The sequence below is a fragment of the Phyllostomus hastatus genome, unplaced genomic scaffold (genome assembly GCF_019186645.2).
Source record: "Phyllostomus hastatus isolate PE091 unplaced genomic scaffold, TTU_PhHast_1.1 phas_contig_34, whole genome shotgun sequence".
NCBI lineage: Eukaryota > Metazoa > Chordata > Mammalia > Chiroptera > Phyllostomidae > Phyllostomus > Phyllostomus hastatus.
The window spans coordinates 985076-1010782 of NW_025333857.1; positions in this window are offsets into that span (position 1 = coordinate 985076).

The window sequence follows — 25707 nt, forward strand, 5'->3', positions numbered from 1 at the left end:
CCTCTTACTTTATTCTTCTTTCTCAAGGTTGCTGTGTATATTTGTGGCCTTTTTTGATTCCATATGAATTTTTAGAATATTGTTCTAGATATGTGAAATATGACATTGATATGTTAATAGGAATTGCGTTGAATCTATAGATTGCTCTGGGTAGTATGAGTATTTTAATGATGTTAATTCTTCCAATCCATGAGCATGGTATATGCTTCCATTTATTTGTATCCTCCTTAATTTCTTTCTTCAGTATTCTGTAGTTTTCCAAGTTCAGATCTTTTACCTCTTTGGTTAAATTTATTCCTTGGTACTTTATTTTACTTGTTGCTATAGTAAATGAGATTGTTTTCCTAGTTTCTATTTCTAATATTTTATTGTTAGTATACACAAATGTCCTTGATTTTTGAATATTGATTTTGTATCCTGCTGTATTGCCAAATTCTATTATTAAGTCAAGTAGTATTTTGGTGGAGCCTATAGGGTTTTCTATGTACACTATCACATCATCTGCAAATAATGACAGATTACTTCCTCCTTTCCAATTTGAATGCCTTTTGTTTCTTTTTCTTGTCTGGTTGTGGCTACAACTTCTGGTACTATATTGAATAGGAGTGGTGAAAGCAGACACCCTTACTTTGTTTCTGATCTTAAGGGGAATTATTTTAGATTTTGCTCTTTGAGTATGATGTTGGCTGTAGGTTTCTCAATAATGGCCTTTCTTATGTTGAGGTATGCTCCCTTTATTCCCACTTTGCTGAGTGTTTTTATAAATGGGTGCTGAGTTTTGTCAAATGCTTTTCCAGTATTTACTGATATGATCATGTGATTTTTATCTTTCACTTTGTTTATGTGGTGTGTTATGTTTATGGATTTGCAAATATTGTACCATTTTTGCATCCTTGGGATGTATCCCAGTTGATCACGCTGTATGACGTTTTTAATGTGTGGCTAGATCCAGATTGCTGGTGTTTTGTTGAGGAGTTTAGCATCTATGTTCATCAGAAATTTTGGTCTGTGGTTTTCTTTTTTTGTTGTGTCTTTACTTGATTGTGGGATTAGGATAATACTGGCTTTATAAAAAAGAGTTTGGAAGTCTTCACTCTTCTTGAATTTTTGGGAATAGTTTAAGAAGTATAGGAGTTAGATCTTAAAATGTTTGCTGGAATTCACCTGTGAAGTCATCCAGTCCAGGGATTTGTGTGCTGGGAGTTTTTTTATTATTGCTTTCATTAGTTCTTATTGGTCTAATTAGGCTTTCTGCTTCTTCTTGATTGAATTTTGGAAGATTGCATCTTTCTAAAAATTTGTCCATTTTTCCCAAGTTGTCCAATTTATTGGCATATGTTTGTAGTAATTTTTAACTATCCTTTGTATTTCCATGGTCTCAGTTTTAATTTCCCTTTGTTCCTGATTTTATTTATCTGGGTCCTCTCTCTGTTTTTCTTCATCAATCTGATTACAGATTTGTCAATTTTGTTTATCTTTCCCAAGAACCAGCCCCTGAATTCATTGATCTTTTCATTTGTTTTTGCCTCTGTATCACTTAATTCTTTTCTAATCCTGATTATTTCCTTCTGTCTACTCTCTCTGGGTTTTGTTTGTTGTTTTTCCTGTAGTTCTTTTAGATGTTTTTCCTGTAGTTCTTTTTATCTGTAGAGTTAGGTTATTTATTTGAGATTTTTTCTGTCTTCTTTAGGTAGGCCTGCATTGCTATGAACTTACATCTTATAATTGCCTTCACTGTATCCCATAGGATTTGGGCTGTTGTGTATTCATCTTTGTTTGTTTCCAGATGCTTTTTGATTTTCCTTGATCTCATTGTTTACCCATTCAGTATGTAATAACCTGTTATTCAGACTCCATGTATTTGAATGTTTTTGAGTTTTTTCTTTAGGTTGATTTCTAGTTTCAAGCCATTGTGATCTGAGCTTATGCTTGACATGATTTCCATTTTCTTGAGTTTGTTGAGGCTTGTTTTGTGTCCTGCCATGTGGTCTATCTTTGAAACTTTTCTGTGTACATTTGAGAAGAATTTATATTTTGCTTGTTTGCATTAAAAGTTCTGTATGTATCAATTAAATCCATATGATCTAGAATGTAGTTCAGTGCTTCAGTATCCTTGTTGATTTTATTTGGAACATCTCTTCATTGTTGACAGGTGTTAAAATCCCCTACAATGACTGTTTTGCTGTCAATATGTTTCTTGAAGTCCTCTAAGAATTTTCTTATATATTTAGTTGCTTCTATATTTGGTGCATATATGTTTATATGGGTTATATATTCTTGTTGGACTACTCCCTTAAGTATTATAGTGACCTTGTTTTGCCTATATTCTAGTTTTTCTGATATAATTATTGGTACCCCAGCTTTTTTTTTTCATGTCTGTTTGCTTGGAATATTTTCTCTATCCATTTACTTTCAGTCTGTATAGATCTTTCGTTCTGAGGTTGCTCTCTTGTAGACAGCACATATATGGCTCACATTTTCTTGTTCATTCAAATACTCTGTCTTTTGATTAGATCACTTAATCCATTTACATTTTTGATTATTATTGGTAGGCCATTGCCTATCATTATATCATAATGATATGATATCATTATGATATCATATATTATAAATATTATTGCCATAAATTGAATAAATTAATTGCCATTTTTCCTTTTTCATTGCCATCTCTTTTTCAACTTCTTAACCCAGTCCCTTTAGCATCTCTTGCAATGCTTGTTTGTTAGAGATGTTATTTTAGCCTTTTTTTCCCTTAGGATTCCTTTTTTCACCTTCTATTTTAAATGAGAGCCTTGCTGGATAGAGTAGTCTTGGTTATAGGCCTTTGTTTTTCATTAGTTATAACACTTCTTGCCATTCCTTTTTGGTTTGTGGTGTTTCTGTTGAAAAGTCAGCTGTTAGCCTTATTGGAGCTCCCTTGTATGCTACTAGCTGTTTCTCCCTTGCCTTCTTTAGAATCTCTCTTTATCCTTAAATTTTACCATTTTAATTATGAAGAGTTATAGAGTGGGTCTCTTTGGGTTCTTTTTATTGGAATGCTGGGTTTGCATGATATTTTCTCTCACCGAGTTAGGGGATTTTCTGTCATTACTTTTTCAAGCAGGTTTTCCATCTGTTGCTCCTCTTCTTCTCTCTCTGGTATCCCCAAAATGTGAATATGTTACATTTCATGTAGTTCTGGAGCTCCCTTAAAAGATCTTCATCCTTTTTGAGGCTTTTTTAAATTTTGCTGCTCATTCTGGGATTTTTTTCCTACTTTGTCCTCCAACTCACTGATTTGATCCTCTGCTTCATCTAGCCCATTTTTAATTCCCTCTAAGTTATTCTTCATTTTGGATATTTTATTTTTCATTTCCTCCTGGCTCTTATTGATAGTTTGTATGTCCTTTCTCATACTGATGTAGTTCTCAGTAAGTTCCTTGTGGCTTCCATAGAGTTCCTCATAGTATTCACTGAGCTCCTTGAGCATTCTTAAAACCATTATTTTGAACTTAGTGTCTGACAGTTTGCTTGCCTCAATTTCATTTGGCACTTTTTCTGGGAATTCCTCCTTTCCTTTTGATTGGGATGTGTTTCTTTGACTCTCCATTTTATGTGACTATTCTTGTTTGGTTCTGCCCATTAGATTGATCTGATTTGACTCCCTGTCTTTGTGGGGTGTCCATCTGTGGTAGGAGACCTATGGGACTCAGTGGTGCTATCCCCTTGATCTCCTGAGCTAGATGTTCTTGGGAATATACTTTATGCCATTTATGTGGACTCTATTGTTGTTAGGCCATTCTTTGGTTGTTCTTTCCTCCACCTGGCTGGTAAAGAGTCACACTGCCCACCATGTCCTGTGTGCTGCCAGAACAAAATAAACTACCCAGGAAACAGACCCCACACCCACAAAAGTAAACCCCACCCACATCCACACTATCAACTACAAATGTACCAATATTAATAAAGTTGTAAAGATATTAACACTATTATAAGAAAGGAAAAAATGAATATAAGATGACTGAAAGAAATATGATTTTGAGAGGGTAGAGGGAAAAGAAATAATAAGAATAGGGAATAGAAGCAAGACAAAGAAGGAAAGAAAAACATGTTTACATTGTAAATAGAAAAGGGGCAGCCCAGCCTGGTGTAGCTCAGTGGATTGAGCTGGGGCTGTGAACCAAAGGGTTGCCAGTTCAATTCCTAGTCAGGGCACATGCCTGGGCTGTAGCCCAGGTCCTCAGTGTGGGCCATGTGGGAGGCAACCCACACATTGATGTTTCTCTCACTCTCTTTCTCCCTCCCTTCCTCTTTCTAATAAATAAACAAAATCTTTAAAAAAAGAGAAATGGGGCAGAAGGAGGCAAAATGGTGTATTTAAATTTCTTTTGAGTGAAAATAATAGGAGCCAAACTGGAGGAAAAGATCCACCACAGCTGTATCAACAACAAATGAGCAAAGATTAATACAGGTAGAATGGGAATAAGAAGGACAGTAGAAAGAAAAAGAAACTTATGAGGTGTCTAAAGGAAAGAAAACTGATTTTGAAGGTATAAAGGGAAAAGAAATAATAAGAGTGAGGAATGAAAAAATAGCTAAGGGAGGTAAAAAGTAAAATGTAAAAGAAAGGACAGGAGGAAGACAGGAGGAGTAGGAGAAAGGACTAGTAAAATTTGAGATTTGAAATAGAAAAATAGTAAAGATATAGGAATAAAATTGTAGAAATGCAACAACAACCACCATATCAACAACCAATGAAAAAAAGATTAATAAAGGTGGAGAGAGAATAAGAGTATTTTAATAATTGGAAAAAGAAAGTGAGATGATTAATTTCATGAAAAATGGTTTTTCAAAGTTTGGAAGGGGGAGAAATGTTAAGTGTGTAAAAGAGAAGCAGGTCATAGCAGGAGGTAAAATAAAAATTAAAACAAAAATAAAAAAAAACAGGAAGGAACAAGGAAAACTGGGGTAATAGAAGGGAGGAGTAAATTATGAGATTTGAAACAAACTAAAATTAAACAATCCCAGTAAAATAATAGGAACAAACTTGGGGGAAATAAATGAATGTTAAAAAGCTATGCAGGGAAAATAAATCAACCTAGGAATTAACCTAACCAAGGAGGCAAAAGACCTTTACTCAGAAAATTACACAACACTAAAGAAAGAAATTAAGGAAGGCACAAATAAATGGAAGCATATACTGTGTTCATGGATTGGAAGAATTAACATCATCAAAATGCCTATACTACCCAAAGCAATTTACAGATTCAATGGGATCTCTATTAAAATACCAATGACACATTTCACAGGTATAGAACAAACATTTCAAAAATTTATATGGAACCATAAATGACCCAGAATAGCCAAAGCAATTTTGAGAAAGAAGAACAAAGTAGAAGGGATCACAATACCTGATACCAAACTGTATTACAAGGCCACAGTAATCAAAATAGTCTGGTGCAGGCACAAGAACAGACATAAATTAATGGAACAGAATAGAGAGCCCAGAAATAAACCCAAGTTTCTATGGTCAATTAATATTCAACAAAGGGAGCAGAAGCATTAAGTAGAGTAAAAATAGCCTCTTCAACAAATGGTGTTGGGAGATCTAGACAGCTACCTGCAAAACAAAAAACAAAACAAAAAAAAAAACTTGACCACCAACTTACACCACATACAAAAATAAACTCAAGGTGGATAAAAGACACAACACCATAAAAGTCCTAGAGAAGAACATAGGCAGGAAAATCTCAGATATTCCTTTCAGCAATATGTTCACTGATATGTCCCCTACAGCAAGGGTCATAAAGGAAAGAATAAAAAAAAAGGATTTTATAAAAGTAACTTCTGCACAGCTAAAAAATCAGCAAAATGAAATGGGAAACAAATGTATAGGAAAATATATTTGCCAGTGACACTTTGGACAAGAGTTTGATCTAAAAAATATATAAAGAACTTGAAGGATTCCACTCCATGAAGACAAACAACCAAATTAAGACATGGGCAAAGTACCTAAAGAGACACTTCTCCAAGGAGGACATATAGAGGTCCCAGAGACACATGAAAGGATGTTCAGCATCACTAGCCATCAGAGAGATGCAAATTAAAACCACAATGATATACCATTTCCACCAGTCAGAATGGCCATGTTTAATAAATCAACAAACAAGTGCTGATTAAGTTGTGGAGAAAAGGGAACCCTTGTGGACTGTTGGTGGGAATGCAGATTGGTATAGCCACTATGAAAAACAGTATGGAATTCCCTCAGAAAACTAAAAATGGATCTGCTTTTTGACCCACAAATTCCACTGCTAGGATTATATCCTAGGAACCCTGAAACACCAATCCAAAAGAATTTATGCCTCATGGCAGCAAAATTTACAAAAGCCAAGTGCTGGAATCAACCTAAATGCTCATCTGTAAATGAGTAGATTACAAAACTGTGGTACATTTACATGATGGAATACTATGCAGCAGAAAGAAAGAAGAAACTCCTACCCTTTGCAACAGCATGGATGGAACTGGAGAGGGTTATGCAGTGTGAAATACTGCAACTGGTGAAAGACAAATACCATGTCATCTCAGCTATAAGCAGAACCTGACCAACAAAACAAACAAGCAAGCAAAATATAAATAGAAACCTTGAAATAAAGAATGGCCTGACAGTAACCAGAGGGGAGGTATGAGAGTGATAATGGAGAAAATAGGGAAAGGTTCCTCCAGGACCATATGTATAAAGGACACATGGACAAAGCTAAAGGTGCGAGGTGGGGTTGGGTGGGTGGTGGGAGGGGATGGGGGTAAATGGAGATAACTGTTCTTGAAAAACAATTTTAAAAAATAAAGGAAAATAAATACTTTATTTTAGTTTTTTTTAAAGCTATACAAGAGAGAAAATAATGCAAATAATAAAGAAGACCACAGTGAAATTCATCTCAGTTGTGTCCAGTGTTTGCCACTGTCTTCTCTTTCTGGATCTGCCCCTGGTAATGTTAGATGGTGTTCTTACCTGACCATGGCCCACCTGTTTGAGACTACAAGCAATTCACAGCCTGTTGCTGTCTCCTTCAGATTTGGCTGGTCCCTACTCTTCTGCACTGCTGGCTTTCCATCAGTCCAGGGCCCAAGAGTGGTTCATTTAATGAACTGAGAAGACTGCCAGTACCTTCTTTACCTGCCTCCAGAGGGGGCCTCTGGTGAGATTGGGAGGGTAGGAACCCTGGGTCACCCCTGAGGGTAACTACTCAGTCTTCAGGGAAGTTGCTCAGAGTGTTTCCCTATCCCCTCACCACATATCTTGGTCTGTTCCAGATTCTTTCCAGTGTATGATTTCTGGTTAGTTAGCTCTCTATTTCCTGTGAGGGGCCAATCTGTGTAAAAGGAGCAGCTCTTTCCTGCTTGGCACAGACAGCAGCTCTGTCAAGGTGCTGAGGCTGGGTGGGGACCCTGAGGCCCCCTTGTTGAACCTGTCTCTAATCTCTCTGCTCTGCTGGTTTCAGTGGATCAGGGCCTGAGGAAGAGTGCAGCTCTTAGTGTCTGGTAGGAAGGGGCCTTTCAGAGCTTTTCCTTCTTTCCCTTTGGGTATACGACCAGCAGAGGGCTCCTGAGCCTGGCCTCACTGATCTGCAGAGCCTGTAATTCTGCAGGTGGGAGTAGGGCACACTTGTCTGAGAGGGTCCCAGCCTAGCTGCAACAAATCTCAAGCATTCAGCTCCTGGCCATCCAGTCCCCAGCCTGCCACTCTAGCAGGAGACTCAGGCCTGAACTCTCCATCCTGCACAGTCCCCTGCTGACCAGCTGTGCTGTGTTGGGTCCCACAGTCCATTCAATGTGACATTATCACTTTGGTTTCTTTGTTGACAGAGCTGTTGTGTGTGTGCACACATGCACACATGAACACTGGATCCCTGTCTAGACTTCAGTCGCTCCTAAACTCCTCTTTTAATAGAGTTTTTAGGTGGCCCTTGCAATGCAGCAACAAGCCCTGGGTGGCTTGTTCTCCACTCACTCCCCTTCCCCCCAAAGCTCAAAGTCTCTCTAGGTCAGAGCTGACAACAGCCTGCCAGAGCCTTCAACAGTTTTAGGTAAAGTTATTCTCTGGGTCTATTCTGGATGTCCCAGGCAAGAGTCCAGCAGCAATACTATAGCACAGGATGGTGGTGGGGTGCTCTTGCCACTCCCTCCCGTGATTCTTAGCCTTGGGTGGGTCTGGTCCCACCACACTGTCTCTGCAGCCAGCATTGCTCCAGCCATCTTTCTCTGCCCCTCGAGGTTGTGGCTCCTGAGCTGACCTGCAGCTTCTTCAACAGACTCTCTCCTGTCCGTGTTTCCAGTGGTTCCTGGGGTCAGGAAAGCAACAGCACCCTCCCCAGTAAGTTCTGCAGTCCTTAGTTCCTGGCTCCTGGTGGTGGTGGGGTGCACAGCCCTGCCCTTGGTAGAGGGTACAAAGATACACCTGGGCGCAGATGTAGGGGCATTCCAGAGGCTTCTTCCTGAGGAGGATGTTTTAAATTTCTCAGAAGGGCTCCTGCCCCAAATCTGGACAGCTAGAAGTGCCCAACTGGGCAGCAGCGGCAGCTGCTCTGCCAGAAGAGCCTGGGCTGCCTGCTCCTGAGTGCCCTACAGGTGGGTAGGCTCTTGCCCACTCATGCACAAGCCCTGCACACTCTTCCACATACACACACATGCTCTCACTCACTCTCAGCTGAATTTTCAAGTTGATTACTCTGTGGTTTACCTGCAAGACCCATCCAGGTTGGGAGCAAGTGTTTGGAGATTTCATCTACTCTGCAACAATCTTGGATCCCCCTACTTTTTTTCTGACTTTTAAAAAACTGCAAAATATTTGTAAATTATACAAAATATGTGTACTTATATTTTAATTGCATATATATTATTAACATTTTACAATGTTTAGATGACTCTACAGCAGTTTTCAAATGTATAATATATATAAATAAGTGATCTTAAAATGTGAACATACTTGGAATTTCATTTTTATTTTTTATTTTTTAAAATATTTTGTTTATTTATTTTTAGAGATGGGAAGGGAGGGAGAAAGAGAGAGAAAGAAAGATCAATGTGTGGTTGACTCTCACGTGGCCCTCACTGGGGACCCACAATCCAGGCATGTGCCCTGACTGGGAATCAAACCTGCTATGCTTTGGTTCACAGCCTGTACTCAATCCACTGAGCTACACCAGCCAGGGCAAAATTTTAATATGTAAAATATAAAATGGGGCACAGGCCCATCAGGTTTTCAGTATAGTACTCTTTTATACAAAGAACTGAATAAGAGAGATATTTTAGTCTCTTTTTGACAATGAGTATTTCTCTTTGTTCATAAACATAATGCAGTAATTTTCAACCGGTGTGCTGCAAGAATTTTTTAAAACAAGAAATACCTGACTATTTAGTCAAGAGCACTGACCTCTTTTCTCTTAGACTGTCAAATAAAAAACACAGTTGCTGTCCTGTGTGAATGCCCCACCTTGAACAATAAATATGTAGGTCGTATAATAGAGTTGTATCTTATTGGTTACATTGTATAATAAGTTTGCCTCTGATTGGTTAATTCTTGGTACCAGAAATCTTTATATTCAAGTATAGGCATTTGATTTTTTAAAAAGTCACTTTGGAAGATTATTATTTTAAAAAAATCAATTAAAATTATACCCCTTTTTGTCAGACCAGTGAAAAATATGGTTTTCTGGTGTGCTGCAGAATTTTAGGAATTAGCTTATGTGTTCCATGAAATGAAAAAGGTTGAAAATTGCTGAGCTAATGTATCAATTAACATGCATTGAACTCATAATTTATGTTTTTAAGTATACTCACATACATAACTATGAAATTATGTACATATCTAGAAGAAAATTTTAGAAAGGATATGCAACTTTCTAAATGAAAAGTTATAAAGAATAAAGCTGTATTAAAAGAACAGAAATCATCTCTATGCCCCATACAATGGAGTATAACTAAAATAAGAAAGGTTAATAAACATTAAAAGGCACACAAAAAATACAGAGGCAATCATCTAATCAGACATGACGTAGACCAAGATAAAACATATTATTCAATATAAAGAAGACTTTATAAAGCTAAAGGCAAAAATTCTCAGTGAAGAAATTTGTTAATACATGTGTACCCAAAAATATAACAATGGAAGGAGAATATAATAAAATGCAAGAAGAATCAGAAGAAATATTAGCATGTATCTTTCAGTTTAATACTGATACAGAAATAAAATATTAGAAATGCAAGAGAGAGTGAAAACATAATCAGTAAGGTAGATATTAGAGCTATGTGGTGAACTCTAAACCCCAGCAATAAAGAATGCACCACCAGCACATGAGACTTTTAATAACACTGGTAATATATTAAGCCACAAAGAAAATCTGTATAACTTACAAAACAAGGAGATGATGCAAATGTCCTCTGAAAATAATGAAATAGAAGTAGAATCTATCTAAATAAAAAACACTTATGCAATACAAATTTTTTAAAATAAAGGAATTAATCTTAAAGAGCAAGAACCCAAATACTCAGAAAATTTGAAACAAAAAAGCAGATGAAAGAAACTTAACAGTTGTAACAGCAGGATTGAATGTTATTATTGACAAAAATGTAGCACTAACAAACAGATGAGCTGAACACTTTTTGAAAGCTCATAAAATAATCAAATGATGAAGCAATTATGTGAAGCAAAGGGGAGAAATAGGTATATGCAAAGTAACTCATGAAAAGGAAGTAATGGCCATCAAAACAGAAGATGTTCCAAAAATCACAAGAGACCACTGTGTACAACTGTGTAAAAATAAAATTGAAAATCTAGATGAAATGCATAACTTCTTAGAAAAGAAAATGTATACAAACTGAGTATACTCCATAGAGATAGAAAGTTCAAATAGAATAATTTCATAGAAGAAATAGAGAAATGTGGCAAAGAATTCTCATGTACAAAAACACCAGGCCCAAATAAATAGCCATGGGTATTCTCAAACACTTTAAAAAATATATTAAAATTTAAATGATACTTAAATTACTTGAAAGCATTGATAAATAAAACATCTAAAAATTTTATATAGCAGGCATAAGAATTATAACAAAGCCTGAAAAATGGTAAACACAGGACAGAAAACTGTTGAACAACCTCACATATGAAGAGCAGAGCAAAAAACCTGAATTATTCAATTAGAATCCAAGAGTACATTAAAATTATAACACATTATGACCAAGTGGGGCTTAGTCTAGAAGTGCTATGATAATTAATTATTAGTAACCTTTAATATGCATTAGGTTAATTGGTATGATAGAGAAGTATCATGTGATTTTGACCAAAAAATTTCAAAACCAATTTCTTAAATAATGCTACTTAATAAAAGAAGAACATACAGATTTTTACATGATAGAACATCAGTGGTGGCTCATGTCTTACTTCATAGATATTATTAGATACTTGTCCATAATGTCAAGAAAACTGACCTGTGTTTTGCTACTATTTGATGTTTGTAGAAGTATTAGCCAATGAAATAGGCAAAGGAAAACTCTTAGAGGTATAAATATTGAAGAGTAAGAAAGCAAAATTGCACTTCCTTCATCAGGGAGAAAGAGATGACCTAGGCAACTGTACTCACTTTTCTCTTTGATAAAGTGGACATTAGTCTTGATAACATGTGGTTACACCACCTTTAGGGAGCTGAATGGGAAAGAGGATAAAAGAACATCACATTTAAGGCACATACTCTATTAATAGAGCAGCCTTGTCCCTGAAACCATTAGTGTGCCTAACCTGCACAATCACATGGTTTCCTTGCCGTTATCAAGTGCATTTTACTTGGTATTATTAAGTTAAAAAACATGTCATTTACATATTTTAAAACTGACAAATTAATCATGTATTGGGTATGTTAGAATACAAGTTAATATTCAAGGACTTCTATGCACATTTGGTTTCATTTTCATGCATTCCGTATTTATAATTTCATCTTTATATGCAATGTCAGTGACTCCCTTATCATTTTACCTAGAGACCTAATAAGGAGAAGCTTGTGGGCAAATACAGCATCCTACAGAAGCTTTAGAAGATCTTTTTTAAAAGAAGTCAGGCCTTAACTCACCATGTGCTCTTTACTTTCTCTTTTCTAGGCATCTGTTTCATTATCTGTGAAATTATGCTACATCTCATACTTACACTGTTTATGTGGGTTGAATGAAAATAACATTGACATCATGAAATGAAGTGCTCTATATAAATGAGATGTATTATTTTTACAAAAATGAATTATTTAGAAAAATTGGAAATAACCACTTAAGGGGTAGAACATAACAGCTGTTGAACAGTATACTTATAGAACTAAAGTACATTTGGAAAAGGGTGCCAGGATCTGCAGTCTAATTTTCTTTTTCAAAGTGAAATTAGTGGAAGAATCTAGCTCTGCAGCACAATCCAATTATCTAAATTCAAATTGGCCTGAGAACAAAGGTTAATAACCTCATCTCTTTCAGGGTCTTGGTCTTAATTCGACTCCAAAAAATGAGCTGATTTACAGATTACCAAAATGGAACACACAGTAATACTTAAATTATCTAGTGACCAAATCCTCTGCTTTATTCTTGGGACACAGAGTTTTGTTTTGGTTTCTGTTTTCCCATAGTTAGAACTGAAAAAAAATGTGTACTATCTGGATCTAGACTAATCAGATGATTGAAGTCCACAACTTTAAAAATGAGTTGGCAAAACTTGATGAACTTAGCACATCAGCAACAAAAATAGCATATGAGAGAGTCATTGTTATCCTTTAAAAAAATCTAGATCAACTTATGTGTCCTTAGGTAGAAGTTTTCTTTTTTCCATCACTCCATTATTAATTTTCTCAGCCCTCAGGTACTCAGGAGATCAAATGTAATTCAGTTATGAGGAGACTAGATAAATGCCACTAGAAAAGACTGCATTATTAAGCAGGTTTGACTGGATTGAACACTTAACTTTTATACATAAGACATCTTTGAAGTTTTTCAACTTGATATTAGCTTCCCTCTTTTTATTACCATTAACATAGGTCCTTGGGTAGCTACAAGAAAAACAATGCCCCTTGAAACTGGTCCTGGAGGGGTAGTGTAAAGGAGAAATGGACTATTTTTAGTTAAATCCACTGAAAGTTACAGTTTTAACCACATCATGAACTAGCCATTTATATTATACTCCTTGATAGTAATAAAAATGAAGTGTACACATAGGTTAAAAGGTAAGAAGAAATACTCAAAATTGTAAGCACATAAAAATAAGTTGAACCAGGATAACCTAAATAACTCTTTCAATGTTGACTATAACTGATTGTCAATTTGTTTTACCAGGGAAGTAATGATAAACAGTAAATCTGCATTTTGATTAACACAGAAACAGGACATACAGATTAGATAACTTATTTTAATATATTTTGAAAAATTTACAAGAGAATTTTATGATTACTGCTATTGTCTATCTTACCAAACACATGTGCTGAGAAAAGGTACGGATCATTAAAGTTTTCAACATGCTAATAAATTAAGCACATTTCTAGGTGTTAACAGAATGGTGTAAAAGTTCAAATGTTGGGCACATTTACATTCTATGTTTCATATTTCTGAAAAATTTCACATTTTTGTAAGAAGTATCTGCTTTACTACATGCAAGGAAATATAAAGATTAAAACACAGGACTTTATAATAAACACTACACAAAATTTGTTTCACTTAATCAAGTTTTATGTATCATATTTTGATACCTATAGCAAAATGTTGGAAGAGAAAGTTTAGATGCCGCTAAGTCAAAAAATTTGGAAGTGAAAAACTTAAGTAATCAACCTTCAGATCACTGATATTCTAATCAATAAGGACTCAGCAAATCAAGCTAATGATTTTGGCATTTTCAGCAAAGAAGTGTTCTCTGTATTTGGAATATCTCATTCTAACTCAGGTAACATATACAGTTGAAATTAAGGAGGCAATCAGTAAAAAAAAAATACATTGGATTTCTTGAAATGGGCACAATTTCCTTTTTACATAAATGTCATAAGTACTTAGCCCTCTGTTGGGGCCCAATAAGGTGTTCCTCTCAGTGGTCCTGGCAAATCATTAGTATTATCATAGATGAAATTCACAGTAAAGCAGAATTCTCTCTTAAATAAGCAAAATTCATAAAAGTCCTGAAGTTTGGAAGAATATGAAAAGCAAGACAAATAGAATAACAAAACAGCTCTCTTCACTTCAGTTGTTATTCTGCAGCCCTTCTGAAAAATGAACAACAGCTTCCATATGAACAATTCTAGTAAACCCAGGAACTTTGTCTTCTTGTTTTTAACCCAAAATCACCCACAGAGAGCCCCTGAAAAAGCCTAAACATTGTTACAACATTATCTTACTTTAATAGTGCTGCCTTTAACTTTCTCTTTAGGTAAATCATATCATAAAGTGAAGAGAGAGGCAGATTTACTGTGAAACTAATTAGCTGAAGCTGAGGTTATTTGTGCACATGAGCTTCTGTGTGCTGGAGTTCTTAAGTGTTCCAGGTGGAGAGCAGAAGCCAGATTGCACTTGTGAAGCATTCCTAAGCAATTTTTTCTGGTAGAATGGCTAAAGAAACCACAGAAGATAGTTATGTACTTAGATTTTCAAGGCTTCTGTTAATTATTTTCTCATTCTATGAAAACTTGAAAAGAGGTGGGATGGCTAGCTTCATTTTGCAGTATCTTTCTTAAGGAGGAAAGCTAGGCATATAGTTATGAGAGAATGTCTGGTGTCCGTTACAAAATAATAAAAAATTACATTTATGTTCTAGAATAACAAGGATCTGTCTGAATTTTAAATCTCTATTAAAGATGTGTAATTATAAATGTCAATGTATAATATGTATGAGTACATAAAATAATTTTAAAATTTACTGTCTGGACCAGATAATCAATATTTCTAGTTTGTTTCTTTTTATGTTAGCTCCAGTGACACCTATGATAATACTTCTGGCTCCATGTACTGCCCAAATGGAGTTAAACACAGGAGTTCACGTTCTTGCAACATAAGAAAAAAATAATAAGCAGTTATATCTCAGAGTTCCACATATAAGAATACCCTGACTCTTTGCAAATAAGGATTTGCTCAGCTCCATGTTGACATGTTCAGTAAAAACGACTTGATTTTATGACTGCAGTACATCAAAAGGTGTAGTTTCAATGCAATTTTTTGTTTATTTTTCTTTTTTTGGTAATTTTGCTTAATTTTTCTCCTTTTAAACACTAAATTACCTTTACATGTAGTAATGGCAAATAAAAAGATGAAGTCACTTGCTTCCAGATCAGCCCTTATAATGAAGTCACTTTATTTCCTCTTCTTTAGAAAATTCAAGCATAAAAGACAATATATCTAAGAAATTAGGTTAAATTCAAAACAAACAAAAAAACCCAAAACATACAACAATTAGACACATTATGCTATTTCTGACTTTGTGGTGTCTGTGAATATTTATTCTGCCTTGGTGGTGTGCTCACTTATCTAAGTTTTTGAATAATATAAAGCTTTTTCTAGAGGATTTTTTACAACCTAATTATTCAACCAGAATGTGGAGAGACAGTAAAATCTGTGTTCTGGACAGGCAGAGCATGGATGTAGTTTGAGGGGAGACACACTTGGTAAGATGTGTGAGTCCAGTCTGGGACCCTGTGACCCTCCATGTACTTTTTAAAGTATTGGTTTTATATTCTCCTCAGAGAAGTATGATTGTTTTTCTCAAAAGACAACAGAGCTTTTATTGCCTGGGTTCTGATAAGAAAAATAGTCACTAGAAATCATGAAAATGATTCTAAAGAATGGTCACTCATCATATTACTCCACAAAAAAAATCAAATTCACTTTGTACCCAAATCAATGCTACCATCTAATTTTCCAAATAAACTCAAGAATAGAGTGATTTTTGCACACAGGGAGAGTGTAGTCATCCATAGTTTAGTCAGTTCTATCTTAGAAAAAAAGCTTTATGTTGCACAGAGCTTGGAAAAAAACTGCATAGAATTCTGTTAGTTTTTTTTTTTACTCTAATGGAAAGTAGACAGAGTAAGTGATCACTTCTAAATTAAATAATTAAAAAAAAGAAGAATCAGTGAAACAGTTGTATGAAATGTTGTACTACAGTACTTTCTATAACTTATTAAATAAAATAACACAGTTTTGATTTTATTTTTTTCCAAAAAGAAGAAAAGCATGATAGATTTTATGGTGAATGTTAAGGCTCTTAGATCTAAAAGTGGGAACTTAATCGAAAAACATCCAAAACATTTCTCAGCTTTTCTCTATCCACAGTATTTCCTTTAGTGGTTTTCATCTATTATTTTGACTGATAAAAACATTTCTGTGCATAAGGCTCCCAAATGGACTCTCTGAGACCCAAATTTGTATATACAGTACACGACTTTACCAATTCCATTTTTATTTTCAAAACGACCAAGACAAGAACTCATGATTTCTACCTTCTACAGACCCTAATGTATTCTCCCAGTTTTCCCATTACAACAAATAAAAGCATCCAGTAGCTTTACCCCAAATTGGCAGAATTCTTCCTTTCATCAAATCCCATATCTAAGATTTCAATAACCACATATGTAATGAGTTACTTGTCTTTTCTCAACTTTCACAACTACTGTCATGGTTCAAATCACTTCTATTTTTACCCCCTTATTTTACTTTATTGTAATACTGTTCTGTGTTTAGCTCCCCTACAGTTCATTGTCTACACATCTGCTAGAATAATCTAAAAAATGTCAACAAATCTAGATTACTCCCCACAGTAAAAGTCCTCTGCCTCTTTATCATATCACTTGACATAAAGTTCATTCTTAGCGTGGTCTGTAAGTACCTAATTATTTGGCCATGTAACTCTGAACTTGTTTCCTAACACACTTCCATAAATACCTGGGCTCAGATTCTTGCTTTTTTTATGTTCTTTGAAAAGTGGTTGCATTTCTACTGTAGAAGTTTTGCATTTGTTTGTCCAAATGTCCTTTTCTTCAACTAGATCAGGCTCCTTATCTTTTACAACCCAGGTTAAATCATACCTTGCCAGCAAGGTACGTACCTTGCCTCCCATCATTGCCACCTCTAAATACCTCCCTACTTTCCCCCACTATAACCTTCTATCACACCACCTAGGTTTCCATTTTCATTACTCTTATCACTGTTTGAACTTATGCTACACATTTGAAAAGGTGTCTGTCTGTATACTACATCCTTGGTGACTAGAATGTGTGTGCACAATTATAGAGCAAGTAGTAGAGGAAGAAAATATTTGTTGAAAATGAATAACTTTTCATTTTTAATGTATTCCTAGTCCACTAATAAGTTGATTTCTTTGTATTTCATATGAATCCCTCTTAATTATTTTTACTCTCCTGTTTTGGAATTTATAGGTGCTCCCATTAATTTCTATTATAATTAGAACTTTCTGGAAAATATTTACTGTATTTTGAGATGAGAGAAAATGTGTACCACTCTTTATACTAGAAGCTACCTTTAAATAGTGACTTTCCTTACATCTGGTCAACTCTTTTCTATAACTCTTTCCAGTATTTGCCAATAAGGTAATCAAATATGCATTTGATTGTTGTTTTAATTTATGTTTATTTTGTTTCTGGTGAGTTGAAAATTGTTTGCAGATTTGAGGTTATTCACCTCAAATCCTTCTGTGAAGGATTTGTGAAAATTTTTTAAAAGATTTGTTTATTTTATTTAAAATGCTGGAAATTAAGAATATCTATTTTAAACATGAAACATGTCCAAATTATAAAAATGTGAGGGGCTTAATGGTTTATACACCTTTCTACATAAGAAACTTTACAGAAAATAATTTGAAACATTCTTTTCTGACCTAGTTTAACCCCAGAAATTTTAGCAGAATGAGAACTCTGCTTTTATATAACTTCATTCCTGTTTTAGACTCAGATTTTTTTGGTACAGATGTTCTTATGACTAAATTTTATTTTTTAATTTGTCAGGATAGGGAGGTAAAAGTAGGAATGTAATTTTGATTCCACACATTTCAATAATTGAAAAGAAATAAAGGAAAACAGATAAGACAGGCTATAAGTGTGTAAGATTGACAACACACCCCAAGCAAATTTTAACACAGAGTAATAAGTAAGAGTACCTGGCTCATGGTATGTAGAAAACAATAATACTAAAGTACATATTTGTTAGGCTAGATTTTGTGGTGAAAGAAACATTCCCCAAATCTGTATCTTAATATAACAAAAGTTCATCTGTGTATTCTAGGTGTTCTTTGCTCCACATTGTTACTCAGAGATCCATAGAAATTCCAATATCTAGTAACTTCATGATGTGGGATGTGCACTCTGCCAGTTGCTGTACTCTGAATGTAATCTGGAGGCATCATACTAACCCTTCCATGCTTTGGTATAGAATAGACACACGTAACATCTCTGCCCACCATCCCTTCAACAAAATGAGTCATTAGCTACAGTGGGATCAGACAGAGAAGTGAAAATCTATACCTGTACTATCTCTGCCAGAAAGTATAGGTAATGCAGTTGTGATATAATTTCCAGCAGAATTAATAATAAAAAGGTACAATTTATATATTTTAACAAAATATTCCCCATGTCCTTTATTTTATCTTGGTGGCATATAATATAGATATATACAAGCTTCAAAAGTTTTGATTCACTATGTGATCTAGAAATAACAGGGTGAGTAATTAATTATTGTCAAAGGGAAGGAGGGATATTTTTCCTTGGGATCATCCTGTTCAATTTAAATTAGTGATTAAGATAAGATATGTACTTTCATAAATTTTCTACTGATAGAAGTATTCTGTTTCTAAATTGAGAATTTAGGGATATTAGTTCAGTGAATTCTAGAAGAAAATTGCTGTTTTATTGTCAAGTTATAGTTAATAACATATATATACATCAATTTTTATTTATTGATTTCAGACAGCAAGAGGAAGAAAGAAACATCAATTCTGTAGTCACACTTATTTATGCATTTATTGGTTGATTCTTGTATGTGCTCAGACCAGGGATCAAACCCACAAACCTGGTATACTGGATGGCACTCTAACCAGCTGGGATACCTGGCTGGGAATATAGTTAATCACAAGTATATTTTACCTCTTACATGGAGAGTAATTGTTCTACATGTCAAAACATTACTATCTCTGGCTTTCTGATGATTAGAGATATGGATTTTATTCCATTTATGTTTAATCATTTTGATTACTTATTATTATGAAATTGTTGTATTAATTTATAGATACTTTTATTGGGATTACAGAAGTGGTTAAACATTCTATTTTTATATTTTCATATGATAATTTTATATTATCAATGATTTTTTCAGCATAAGAATATCTAACCAGTATATGCTTAGGAGTGATAAGAAAGAAGTAAATGTAAAATTTAATGAATATGGGTACATGACCTGGGTCATAATACTGTATTCACGTGTTACATTTTTTATATGACTTGAATATTTCTTTGAGTATATTTCATTGCTAGATTATTCACTATTTTCTTGTTTCTCCAACTAATTTTTAGAGTATAATGCTAATTTTTTAAAATTTATTTTTATTTTTGTTTATGCTGTTAAAGTTGTCCCAGTTTTTCCATCTTCACCCCCTTCTGCCCAGCCCAGCCACCACGGCCATAGTTAATCCCCATACCATTGTCTATGTCCATGGCTCCTTCATATCTGTTCTTTGACTAATCCTTTCAGCCTCTTTCAAGCAACACCTCCCTCCCTCCTCGCCTCTTACAGCTTTCAGTCTGTTCTGTGATTCTACATCTGTTTCCATTTTAAGCATTAGTTTATTTTGTTCATTAGATTCCTCTTATAAATAAGATCATATGGTATTTTTCTTTCACCAATTGCCTTATTTCACTTAGCATAGTAGTCTCCAATTTCGTCTGTGATTGCAAAAGGTAGAAATTCCTTCTCTTTTTTCTTGCTGCATAGTACTTTATTGTGTAAATGCACTACACTTTCAAAAACTCATCTACTGTTGGGCACTTAGACTGTTTCCAACTCTTGACTATAGTGAATAGTGCTGCTATGAATATAGGGGTACATAAGTTCTGAATTGGTGTTTCTGGATTCTTAGGGTATATTCCCAGCAGTGGAAATACTGGGTCCAAAGGTAGTTCCATTTTTAATTTTATTTGAGGAACTCCAATACTGCTTTTCACAGTGGCTGCAACAGTCTGTATTCCCACCAAAAGTGCAATAAGGTTCCTTTTTCTCCATATCTTTGCCAGCACTTGTGGTTTGTTGCTTTATTAATGATAGCCATTTGGGAAGGTTTGAAGTGCTATCTCATTGTTGTTTTAATTTACATCTCTCTGATGCTACTGATGTTGCACATTTTTTTGATGTGGCTGTGGGCCATCTGTATGTCCCCCTTGGAGAAGTGTCTATTCCAGTCCTCTGGCCATTTTTTAATTGGATTCTTTGGCTTCTTGGTATTGAGACATGTGAGTTCTTCATTTATTTTGGAGATTAAACACTTGTCTGATGTATCAATGTCAAATATGTTCTCCTATACAGCTGGTTACCTTTTCATTTTGATGATGGTTTCTTTAGTGGTGCAGAGCTTTTTAATTTGATGAGGTCCCATTTTTTTCCTTTATTCCTTTGCCCTGGTAGATATATCAGCAAAAATATTGCTACATGGGATATCTGAAAATTTACTGCTTATGTTTCTTCTAGGACTTTTAAGGTGTTACAACTTATATTTAAGTCTTCTATCCATTTTGTGTTTATTCTGGTGTATGGTGTAAGCTGTTATTCTAGTTTCATTTTTTTTTGCATGTACCAGTCCAGTTCTTCCAACACCATTTTTTGAAGAGGCTATTTTTACTCTACTATATGCTCATGACAACTTTGTCAAATATTAACTGACCACAGAGACATGGGTTTATTTCTGGGCTCTCTATTCTTTTTTTTTTTTAGTTTATTTTTTATTTATTTTTTGAACATTTTTTTATTGTTGTTCAACTACAGTTTTCTGCCTTTTCCTCCCACCCCTCCCCACCACCCCAGCCGTCCCCACCTCCCTCCACTGTTTCCACCCCACCCTTGTTATTGTTCATGTGTCCTTTATAATCATTCCTGCAAACCCTTCACCCTTTCCCCTATAATCCCCTCCCCTCTCCCCTCTGGTCACTGTCAGCCTGTTCTCAATTTCAATGTCTTTGATTATATTTTGCTTGCTTGTTCATTTTATTGATTAGGTTCCTGTTAAAAGTTCCATTGATCTATGTGTCTGTTCTTATACCAGTACCAAATGTTCTGATTACAGTGGCCTTGTAGTATGCTTTGATATCAGGTATTGTGATCCCTTATAGGGAACTTTTCTGCATGGTGTGGGAATGTAGCCTAGCCCCCACTCAGAAAGGCCAGTGGGAAGTGAAGTTCTGGAACACAGGAGCCATGCCCATGGGTAGGGTCTCCTGTGAGGAATCAGACCTGCATTGTACCTAGGCTACTATGAGACTTGCTTTTGCTAAAACTCCCTCACACTGAATTGAGGAAGTAAGTGGTTACTGCAACTTCCTAAAATCTGAGCTAAACCTCCCAAGTATGGAGTGTAACCAGTCCAACCACCTTTCCCTTTACATTTGCAAATATCCTTCTTCTTTGATGTAATTGGCAACATCCTCTCCTTTGTTGTGTGTGAAAGGTAAACACCTAATGTGAACCTGTGCATAATAAATGAGGACCATCCTAGATGTAATGTGTCCAGAAAAATAATAAAAGCCTGTCCAGGCAGGGGTCAGGGCCCTCTCTCACTTAAAGAGCAGCCATGCCGTCCCTTTTCTCCACAGGATTTCTGTAGTCCATGTGTATTTGTTCATAGCAGCCACAACACACACGGATTCTGCTGGCCAGAATCTGCATCGATCCCCCAATTTTGTTCTTCTTTCTCAAGATTGCTGAGGTTATTCAGGGTCTTTTGGGTTCCATATAAAGTTTTAGAATATTTGTTCTAGATTTGTGAAATATGCCATTGGTATTTTAAGAGGAATTGTGTTGAATCTATAGAATGCTTTGGGTAGTATGGTCATTTTAATGATGTTAATTCTTCCTATTCATGAACACAGAATATGCTTCCAATTATTTGTATCTTCCTCAATTTATTTTTTCAGTGTTTTATAGTTTTCTGAGTACAGGTCTTTTACCTCCATGGTTAAATTTATTCCTAAGTAATTTATTTATTTATTTTTTTGTGAGTGGCTATGGTAAATGGGATTTTTTTCTTAGTTTATGTTTCTGATAGTTCATTGTTGGTGTACAAAAATGCCATCAATTTCTGAATATTGACTTGGTATCCCACTATTTTGCCAAATTCACTTATTAGGTTGTGTAGTTTTTCAGTGGAATCTATAGGGTTTTCTATGTACAGTCTTTTGTCATCTGCCAATAATGACAGTTTTAATTACTTCTTTCTAGTTTGGATGCCTTTTCTTTCTTCTTGTTGTCTGATCACAATTTCCAGAACTATGTTAAATAAGAGTGTCAAAAGCAGACACCCTTGTATTGTCCCAATCTTAAAGGAAACAGTTTTAGTTTTTGCCCATTGAATATGATGTTGGCAGTAGGTTATTTGTATATGGCCTATTGTTGGGGGCTGCCCTGCCTGGTCTCAGGAAGCTGTAACCTCCCGTGACTTAGGCTGAGTGAAAAACCTCCAGACCAGGAGCCACTGAAGGGGACAAAAACTTATTTCCGTGGCTTGAAAGGCAGTTAATGATGGACAACAATTCTCCTGGATAGAGAATGAACCTAAGACAGACGTGTTCACGAAGGAATGACAGAAAACAGACTCACAGGGTGTGGAAATGAAAGGGTGATCAGACATCAACCCCTGCCCCCTTTGGCTTTGTCAAAGCCTGAGTCTTTGCTCTTGGATGTGAGAAATCCAAGTCTCCTGGCTGCCCTTGTCTTCTGAGACCTGAAGCGGCAAAATAGCCCAGACCAGAAACAGCAGACCCCTGGGGTAATCAGGCCTGGGACATAAAATATGCAAGATCCTGTGAGATTTGTTTGCTGGAGGATGTTATTATCTTCGAATTTAAAAACAAAGGCAGGAAACTTTTGGAACCTGTACCTCTTTCATATGTTAAAAACCCCAAACCTTCCCTGGATTCTCAGCAAGAGTGCTGCCCCCACCTTTGTAAGTTGTTTACATCTTTTGATCTTTTCTGCCAGACTGTGAATCCACAAACTAAGTCTGTTTTCTCAATAAAAATCTGCTTGGGTATGGACACGGGGCACTCCCCACGTGAGGAGTGGCCATTCTGTCCCAATTCTCCCACAGGACCTGGTTGTCTCTGTGTATGTCTTTAGCATGTTTTGACGAACATCCGCAGCCGAGATGGATACTACTGGCCAGTATTTGCCACAGCCTATATTATGTTGAAGTAAACTCTCTCTATAATCACTTTCCTGAGCGTTTTTTTAATCATAAAAGTATGCTGGATTTTATCAAACATTTTTTCAGCATCTATTGATATAATCATGTGATTTTTTGTCCTTCATTTTCTTTATGTGATATATTACGTTTATTGATTTGTGACTATTGTACCATCCTTGTATCACTGGAATAAATCCCACTTGATCATAGTGTATGATATTTGAAAATGGCTACTGAATTCAGTTTGCTAGCATTTTGTTGAGAATTTTAGCATCTATGTGTATCAGAGATATTGGTAATTTTCCTCCTTTGTTGTGCCTTTACATGGTTTTTGGATTAGGATAAAACTGGCCTCATAAAAAGCATTTGGAGTCTTGCTTCCCTCTTCTTGAATTTTTTGGAATAGTTTGAGAAGGATAGGTGTTAGTTCTTCTTTGAATATTAGGTAAAATTTGCCTGTGAAGCCATCTGGTCCAAGGCTTTTTTGTGTTCCAGAAGTATTTTGAATACTGCTTCAATTTCACTTGTTGTTATTGGTCTATTCAGGTTTTATGCTTCTTCTTTATTTAGTTTTGGAAGGTTTTATGTTTCTAGAAATTTGTCCATTTTGTACAGGCTTTCCAATTTCTTGGCACATAGTTGTTCATAGTAATTTCTTAAAATCTTTTGTATTTCTGTGGTATTAGTTGTTACTTCTCCTGTTTAATTTTTGATTTTATGTATTTGGATCTTGTGTCTTTTTTTCTTGATGAATCTGATTAAATGTTTGTCAATTTTGTTTATATTTTCAATGAACCAGCTCCTGGGTACTTTGATCCTTGAATTGTTGTTTTAGTTTCTATGTCATTTAATTTTCTCTGCTCTTGATTATTTCCTTCTTGCTACTTTATTTATTTGTTTTTTATATTTCTTTTAGATGTAGGGTTAGGTTGTTCATTTGAGATTTTTCTATCTGCATTAGTTAGATCTGTATTGCTATGAACTTCTCTCTCAGGACTGCCTTTGTTGTGTTCCATATACTTTGAATTATTGTCTGTTCATTTACATTTGTTTCCAAGTACTCTTTGATTTCCTGAGGTGGATGCTGTAGGGATGCCCTTTATGTAGGTTATGTGGGCTTTCCTGTTGTATTGGGGTTGATTTTTTTGTCTCATTTGTTGTTGGATTCTTCACTCTGGCTGGCTACCTGAGAGTCTCAACCCATACCATATCTGGTGTGTTGTTTTATAGGTGCTGACATAATGAACAAAATAACACAGAAAACAAAATCCACACCAGCAGAAATATTCCTCAACAGCAGCAATATCATTGTCAAATGAGCAAAGATTAATAACAGTGGAAAGAGAAAAATAATATTATAATGAAGTAAAAAAGAGTATGAGAATTAAAGAGAAAAATGAAATTGAGAAGGTAGAGGGAGAAGAATAGTAAGCAGAAAATAGAATCAAAGAGAAGAAAAGGAAAAATAAAATATAAAACATAAATAAGAAAGGGAAAGAAGAAGGCAGAATGGAGTAAAAAATAGAGAGTAAAATATGAGGTTTGATATTTAAAAAATTGTGAACAAATAGGAACAAAATCAAATAAAAACAACTACAGCAATGTCAGTAACAAATGGACAAAGATTAATAAAGGTGGGAAGAGAATAAGAATATAGTAAGAAAGAGAAAAAGAACAATAGATGACTCAAAGAAAGAAAATGATTTTGAGAGTACAGAGGGAGGAGAAATAATAAAAGTGAGGAATAGAAACAAAGTGAAGAAAGGGAAAAATAAAATTTAAAGCAAAAATAAGAAGAGGAAGAAAGAAGACAAAATGGAGTAAGAAAAGGGAAGAGTAACTTTCAAAATGAGATTTGAAATTTAAAAAATAGTGAAAAAATAGTTACAAAAATTAAAGAAAAAGAAAAAATCTTAAAAAGCTATGCAAAAAAATAATGCAAATGATGAAAAAGAACAAGATGAAACTTGTCTCGGCAGAGTTTAGTGCTTGCCTGCTGGCTTGTCCTTCTGGATATGTCTCTGGTAAAGTAAAATGCTGTTTCCATCTAGCTCTAGGGAGCCTGTTTGAGGCTATAAGCATTCCACAGTCTGTGGCTATCACCTACATGCTTGACTGCATCCAGGATGGACCTTGCTGTTATGCAGTGCAGGCTTTTTATCAGCATAAGGCCCAGGGTTGGGTCACCTCACATCCAAAAGCACAGCATGTATCATCTCCACTTGCTTCTATCTGTTTCCTCCCATTAGTCATAGCCTCATTGCTGATCTGTCAGT